Genomic DNA, 7,928 nt, shown 5'->3' on the forward strand with positions numbered 1-7,928 from the left:
CCCAAAATGAGTTTTGAAGAACAACATCAAGCACATTGTCTAGTTATTTACCTCATTGTTGAGTGTGGGATCCTGCTGTGTGTAGACTGACTTGGACATATGCCCAAATTATGACAGTGGGTACACATCAAAAATGCATTATTGACTTCAAAGTGCTTTGGGATATCTGGAGTTTAAGGCACAATTTAAATGCACATTGTTCTGCGTTTTTAAATTTTCTCAGACATGGTCATGTCTTGATTGATCAAATCCTGCTATTTCATCTGTGGCACAACCAGCCTAAAATCTGGGACAAATTGCAGCTAACATTTACCTAGCTTTTGTACAAAATGTTACAAAGGCTGTTAGAGTTAAAGCCCAAGAAAAACTTAATACAGCTACAACTTGCACCAGATAAGCTACAAAGCTTCAGGCAAGCTGCAATGGTAGGACTCAGGCTGGTTCACACTTTCAGTCTTCTGCTTTCTCCCTTTGTCACAGATGAGCATATTACTCATGAGGAGGAATAGATAATTCAGCTAGTAAAAATCACTGTAAAAATGGCCTGTTGTGCCATTTAATAACATCATGGCTAACCTGATAGTGATCTCAACTCCACCCTCTTATCTATGATCCCCACTAGCCTTTCTGACTGCTCTGTTCAATTAGAACTGAAAACTACTCACGTGTTGAATACAGAGGCAATGTCGGCAGTGGTGTCGTAATCTCAAGAGTCGCCAAGCTCTCATTTAGAACTGGAAAGTGAAAACAGACTTTACGAATTAATTTTCAAGACTGTGTTCCATTGTGTAAACAGTCTCCTTGTATAATGTGTGATAGCCTATGTATTCCCTTAGTAAAGAGACATCTTAGAGCAGACTGCACTCATCAGGATGTGCATGGGAGTTAGCAGCAACGCAGCAGTCTGATGTCTATGTGAGACTAATTATTGCAGGTCTCCTCTGAGCCACAACATGTCAATGATATGGTGAGTTTGGAGAGTGATAAGATGGCTCAGTAACGTGTAGATGTCAATAACTCAAAAAGCTAACCAGATATATTATTCATTCCATTAGATGAGTAAAAGTAAAGTCACCATAGTTCCAATCTCTCAGTAGAGAGACGATTGGTGGTAGTTTAACCAGATGGTCGCCATATCTCAGGCAAGGGGAGAGGTAGATGACAGTCCTTCATGGTAACCTCAGCCAATGCAGGAATTGAACCCACACTGTTAGCATCACTCTACATTGCAAACCAGCCAGCCAACTAAGCTACATGACCAATTAGGGTGCCAGCAGGAAGTGAAGGTATACATGTACCCTGAGAATTCTTAGAATGCTAGAATTTAGCAGTAAAGAATCACACCAACTGGTCTCATTCCCAATTCCCTGAACACTCCCAATAATCTTCCATATTCCCTTTCTTATTGAACTGTGTGAGTTACTTTTACAAAGCATTCACAGATCAAATTTCAATAATGGTATCAGACAGAGTGGTCAACATGTTATCACCTTGTTTGCAAGAAATTTTTATAGATATTATTTGTAATCCTTTGTGATTATTCTAAATTTTTGTTCTTTTCTTTAGACCATCCTTTAGACAAGGGAGGGATTGAAAACGAGATACTGTACTGCTGAAAACAGATTCCACTTTCTGTGATCTAACCAAGTTCACTTTTTATAGCTTGAATATGGAACCTGGATTCCATTCTCCAAGATCTTAGCTAGCTGTATGACCACTGTTGTAAAAGTAAATGTTTCTGCAAGTCTAATGTTAGGGACTGCATTAAGCTCCTCTGAATCTGATGATGTCTAAGAGGGAAAGGCAGAATACCTTAGCATCTCGAAGTGATCAGACCTGTTATCCTAGGTCTCTTCACAGTCTTTGTTGCAACGTCTATCTTACCAGTGTAACTTCTACCTGATTGCTATTATTCAATAAGCTATATCCTGTTTACAATAAGAGCCTATTCACATTACAATGCACTAGTAGTTTTCTTCTACCACTGTAAACCAATGAGGCCCATCAATCCAGTCAAGCAAAAAAGTTGTTGGCAGCAAAGTATCTCAACCACAAGGTGGTAATGGTTGGTATCGCAGTACATACAACAGTCACCTTTATTGACTTGCCTTTATGCACTTTTCTGTTCCAATTGAAACTCAAATTTAACAAAGTAAATTTCCTTTTCCTACTCTTTATTTCATCTTTGATCCACATCCCACCTCTCACCCACCAAGTTAACATCATCAGTAAATCTCAACATTATACCATGGAACGATATTCTTGAATTATCTAAACATTACACTAATGTGGTACCAGATTTTGTTTACTTGAAGATCTCTGATGGGTTTATTTACAACTAAACTAATGTGTACAATACAGAATAATTTCTGGACACAGCCTTTGCCTGGAGTGCTACAGTGCAGAGAACCTGTCACTATTGTTATGTGTAACATTCATTCATTTGTATGTTGTGCACTTAAAGGGATATGATAGAGTCATACAGCATGGAAGCAGACCCTTCGCTACAGCTAGTCCATGCCGACCATAATCCCAGACTAAATTAGTCCCCCCTGCCTGCTCCTGGCCATGTCCCTCCAAACCTTTCCTATTTATGTACTTATCTAAATGTCTTCTAGACATTGTAATTGTAGCCACCTTCACCACTTCCTCAGGAAGTTTATTCCAAACTTAAACCACCCTCTGAGTAAAAAATTTGCCCCTCATGTCTTTTTAAAATATCGCTCGAAAGGTGATAACAAAACTTCATTTGTTATTCAAAAATCACTCCTGTATGTTATATGTGAAAACACATAAACACCGGGTAATAACAAAAATTAACTATACAGAGATAAGATTTTACAATGTGCAAGTACAGAAATCTAAAGGTTTAACGGTCTATATATATTGTTTCAGCGGTTTGATAGCTCTTCAGATTTCGTATTCTAGATAACTCAGATATACAGTTTCTAAAAGCATCTCCAACACAAGCACCTTTGGAACATCACTCACAATGTTCTAGGTACATCATAACCCTTTCCTTTCTGCCCACAATCATATATCTTGATTCATATGGCCCTACTCCCATATCCTGTGCCATTCTCTTTGGATGACTAAAGCAGTAACATTCCAATATGCCACTAGATGAGAGGCCCAGACTAATGTCCTGAAGGCATCCAACTGTAGAGGATGACAGCATTTAGATTCAATTAACATGTTCAATTGCCTTGCAAACATCTGGAATTGAAAGATAGTCAGGCACCATGAAATTGTCATCGATTTTCACAAAATCCCATCTGGTTCACAAATGTCATTCAAGAAGGGAAATCTTGAGTCCTCATTCGTCCAGACCCACAACCATAAGGTAGATTTTTAATGTGTATCACAGCACTTCTGAACGGGTTGACTAAAAACAAAAATAAAAAAGAGCTGAGTACTTCACCCGTGGGTAATTGGTTTCTGGACAAGGAAAAGGTCCAGAAGGGAAAGGTGGAAACTGACGTTTGTGCTAAACTATAGTCTTACAATGAAACTCTTGAAAATCTCTGAAATTCTTTTGCTGCCTATTTCAACACATAGGTGTCAATCTGTCTGTTCGTTAAAGTGGTAGTCCATTTGTGCACATTAATAGTTACATGAAGATCACATTTTTTACCACGAGGATTTTAAAAAAAATGTGTTCAGACACTTAACACAAGTCATATAAACTGCAAGTGCTGTCAGAAATGTATGATATATCATCCATTAATAATTATCATAGATTTCCAGGTTATAGCACAGGAGGCCATTCACCCCATCATACCTTCACTGTCTTTGCCACCTACAGATTGTTTGTGCATCATTGAGTCAGAGTCATATAGAAAAGAAACAGACCCTTCAGTCCAACCAGTTCATGCAGACCATAATGCCAAACTAAACTAGTCCCACGTAGAATTATAGAGTTGTACAGCACAGGACCATCTCGTCCATTCCAAACAGATACTAAATTAATCTTGTCCCATTTGCCCATATTCCTCTAAATCCTTCCTATTCATATATCCATCCAGATGCCTTTTAAATATTATAATTGTACTCGCCTCCACCACTTCCTCTGGCATCTCATTCCATACATGCACCACCCTCTGCATGAAAAAGTTGCCCCTTTGGTCCCTTTTAAATCTTTCTCCTGTCACCTTAAACCGATGTCCTCTAATTTTGGACTCCCCTACCCTGGGAAAAAGACCTTGGCTATTCACCCTATCCATGCCCCTCATGATTTTATAAACCTCTATAAGGACACCTACAGCCTCTGATACAGACCTAGCCTGTTCAGCCTCTCCCTATAGCCTAAACCCCGCAATCCTGTCAACATCCTTGTAAATCCTTTCTGAACCCTGTCAAGTTTAACAACATCTTTTCTATAGCAGGAAGACCATAATTGAATGCAGCATTCTAAAAGTGGCCTAACCAATGTTCTGCACTGCAGCAACATGACCTCCCAACTCATTGCACTGACTGATAAAGGCAAGTGTACCAAAAAAACCTTCTTCACTAACCTGTCTACCTGTGATTCCTCTTTCAAGAAACTATGAACCTACACCCCAAGGTCTCTTTGTTCAGCAACAATAGAAACGGTGACAAAAACATAGTTTCTGAAACTGACCTAAAAAGCATCTGGAGGCTCCTGGCTGAACAGCTCCATTGACAGGCACATTGATGACTTGGCGTGGGAGGGCATATGGCTGGAAAAACTGGAACCCAGCAGAGCTGACAACTGGGCTGTTAACAATCAATTCATCGCCTCTGGCTGAAATGAGCAAATATGAAATGTAGTAATTATAAGAGATAGTAGGAACTGCAGATGCTGGAGAATCCAAGACAACAAGGTGCAGGGCTGGATGAACACAGCAGGCCAAGCAGCACCACAGGAGCAGAAAGGCTGACGTTTCGGGCCTAGACCCTTGTTCCTAATGGTTCTTTTCTTCCCCTCACATTTCAATTTATTTTTCCTATTCCTCCCTTACACTTGATGATCCCAACCCCTGATTCCGTGGCAGAGGAAATTTGCGTCAGTTGTTGCCAACCTGAGCCAGGCCACTAGATGGAGCTGGAGGAGCACAGCAGGCCAGGCAGCATCAGAGGAGCAGGAAAGCTGACGTTTCGGGTCGGGACCCTTCTTCAGAAATTTCTGAACTTTCCTGCTGCTCTGATGCTGCCTGGCCTGCTGTGCTTCTCCAGCTCCATGCTGTGTTATCTCCGACTTCAGCATCTGCAATTCTTGCTAACTGTAACACCCCCCAAGGCCACTAAATGGCAGACATGAGCAAGCTGCACTGACTCATTCCTTCCATATCTTGGGTCAAGTGCCAATGTTTCATCCAGTTCCAAACAGTTTATTTTATGCCAACAACAAGCATGAACCAGCATTGCAACATTCCATGGTGTATTTACTGTTGATATAAAAACTGGAACGTCCCATCAGCCTCCCCATGCAATCGACAATAACAACTTATCGCCATATAGCACTTTTCATGTTGTGATTCATCTCAAACAGCGAATGTTTTTAAACAAAATTTGACCCCACCCTCCACAAGAGGTTATTAAGATAGATTATCTAAAGGCTTTGACTAATGAGTTAAACATTAAATTTACGACAGTTTAGGTTTAAAGTGGAATGGCCCCATTCAGTCTGAAGACTCAAATCCATATATCCTCACCAAGCAATAAGCAAATTGTAAGACCACCACTTGGATTTAATTTGATAGAACCAAGGGAAGACACAAATCTAATCTGACCAATCACATCCCAAAAAGAGTTCATAGCTTTCCAGACCTGAGTTGAAGAAAGTGTCTGATCCAATCTGGGCCACGTGGTTTTTCAGTTCCTTCAGATGGTTGATGTCCGAAAGGTAGCATGTTGGAGATAAGATGTCCACTGCCTTGGTAAAATGTTCTGGAGAAGGAGGTGGATTCTCCTCATCTAAAATTACAATTCCCATGCATTGGTACATATGTCTAGTTTTGTGGCAGTACAGAATGTGGAAAATTTCTAAATCAGTGTCACAGAAGTGGTACAGTACTAATGGAGGCCATTGACCCATCATGCCTGGACTGGCTCATTAAATGAGCATCATTACCTTATAAGACCATAAGGCATAGGCCATTCAGCCCATTGAGCCTGGGCCTAGGTGATATTTAAGGGAAGACAGGCCGGAGTGGTCTGTACTCTTCAGACTTACACTTAGTGGGGAGAAGGCCCTGCTGTACGATTAAACAAACCAGGATCTGAGAAGTGAGGGAAGAGTTTTAAACCTCAACATATGTCAATTTCAATGGCAATTTACTAGAAGTGAAATATTTTCCTTGCGGTAGCATCTCGGGAACGCTCCGTTTCTCAAGCCAATCGACAAAGAAGTGGGGACATGGATCCATTATTGTCAGGGCTACATCATCACAATGTTGCCCTGAGATTTCCAGGGCTTCTGCTCATGGACATAACTGGGACAACATAGGTACAAGGTGAGATAGTGATGAGACAGTGGGAAGGAGAGTTTCAAACCATGTAGCCTCTCACTCATTTGAAAGTGCCTCTTGGGCACCCAAACAGAGGAGATTTTATGACCGGCCTGAAAATTACTGATACCTATGTTCACTTTGGCTTGTGTCTTCTCTTTTATCTATTTGAAGAAGCTCTTGCTGTCTGTCTTGATATTACTTGCAAGTTTACCCTCAAAGTTTATTTTCTCCGTTTATTGGATTTTTTTTTGTTGGTTTAGAAAGCTTACCAATCCTTCGGCTTACACTAATCTCTGCCACAATGTATGATTTTTCTTTCAATTTTATGCTATTGTTAACTCCCCTAACAAACCACAGTTGGTTTTCCCCTTCCTAGAACCTTTCTTTTTCACACATCTTTGCTGTGAATCATGATCTATTTTCTTAAATGTCTGCTATTTTTTCATCCACCATCTTTGCTGCTGAACTCCTTTGCTAGTCCATTCCAGCTAACTGCAGCCTCATTCTTTTTATCACTCTTATTTACATTTACTGTTTAAAGTTTATACCCTTGCAACCCTGGTCTTCTAGCCTCTGTACTATCTGGCCCAATATCCAACAAAGGGCTTAAAAGCAGCAAGATCCTGGATTGAGCAAATCCAGGAAAAATTGGTGGATTCCCCTCCTCCTGAAAGGGTACATCCCTTTCCAAGTGCTGCAGAGCATCTGGAGGATAAACGCTCCCTGCATTCATAGAATGCCTACAGTGTGGAAACAGGCCCTTTGGCCCAACAAGTGCACACCGACCCTCAGAGAATCCCACCCAGACCTATCCACAAGACCCACCTAATCTACACATCCTTGAACACTACGGGCAATTTAGTATGACCAATCCACCTAGCTTGCACATCTTTGGACTGTGAGAGGAAACCGGAGCACACGGAGGAAACCCACGCAGACACGGGGAGAATGTGCAAACTCCACAGACGGTCGCCTGAGGCTGGAATCGAACCCGGGTTGCTGGTGCTGTGAGGCAGCAGTGCTGACCACAGAGCCGCTGTGCTGCCCAGAACACCGTACTGCCCTGATTGTTCATTGTGCATTGTTCAGAAACTGGAAGAAGAATTATAGTTAGCTGTGTCAAGATCCAAACTTGTCAAAAGAGAAATTCATTTTACTATTCTTACCATGGTTACTTTGGATAAATCTTTGCTCTTCGACAATATCCGATGGAGAGTGGAGAGTTGGTTTTGTACTTATTTCATTGTCTTTGGTTTTAGATTCTGACAAAAGATATTATTTTAAAAGAAAGTCATATCTAAAAGTTGAAACTGTCCTCTACTTAAGTCACAGTTAGACAGTGTTTTTCAATTGAATGTGCAATTCCATGTGCATAGATCACTGAAAGTTGCCACCCAGGTTGATAGCATTGTTAAGAAGGCGTACAGTATGTTAGGTTTTATTGGTAGAGGGATT

The 7,928-nt window shown here is 40.8% G+C and overlaps 1 long non-coding RNA gene across 1 annotated transcript; it reads right to left on the bottom strand.

Annotated features, from left to right (window-relative positions):
- Positions 1-535: 535 nt before the first annotated feature.
- Positions 536-7,737, bottom strand: LOC125485634. The gene is made up of 3 exons (XR_007264327.1): positions 7,640-7,737; positions 5,791-5,937; positions 536-734 (listed from the first exon to the last, which is right to left on the bottom strand). It is a non-coding gene; the product is annotated as an uncharacterized LOC125485634 (long non-coding RNA).
- Between the last annotated feature and the right edge of the window lie 191 nt (positions 7,738-7,928).

Source organism: Rhincodon typus, chromosome 21 (genome assembly GCF_021869965.1).
Source record: "Rhincodon typus isolate 14 chromosome 21, sRhiTyp1.1, whole genome shotgun sequence".
In the NCBI taxonomy this organism is placed as follows: Eukaryota; Metazoa; Chordata; class Chondrichthyes; order Orectolobiformes; family Rhincodontidae; genus Rhincodon; species Rhincodon typus.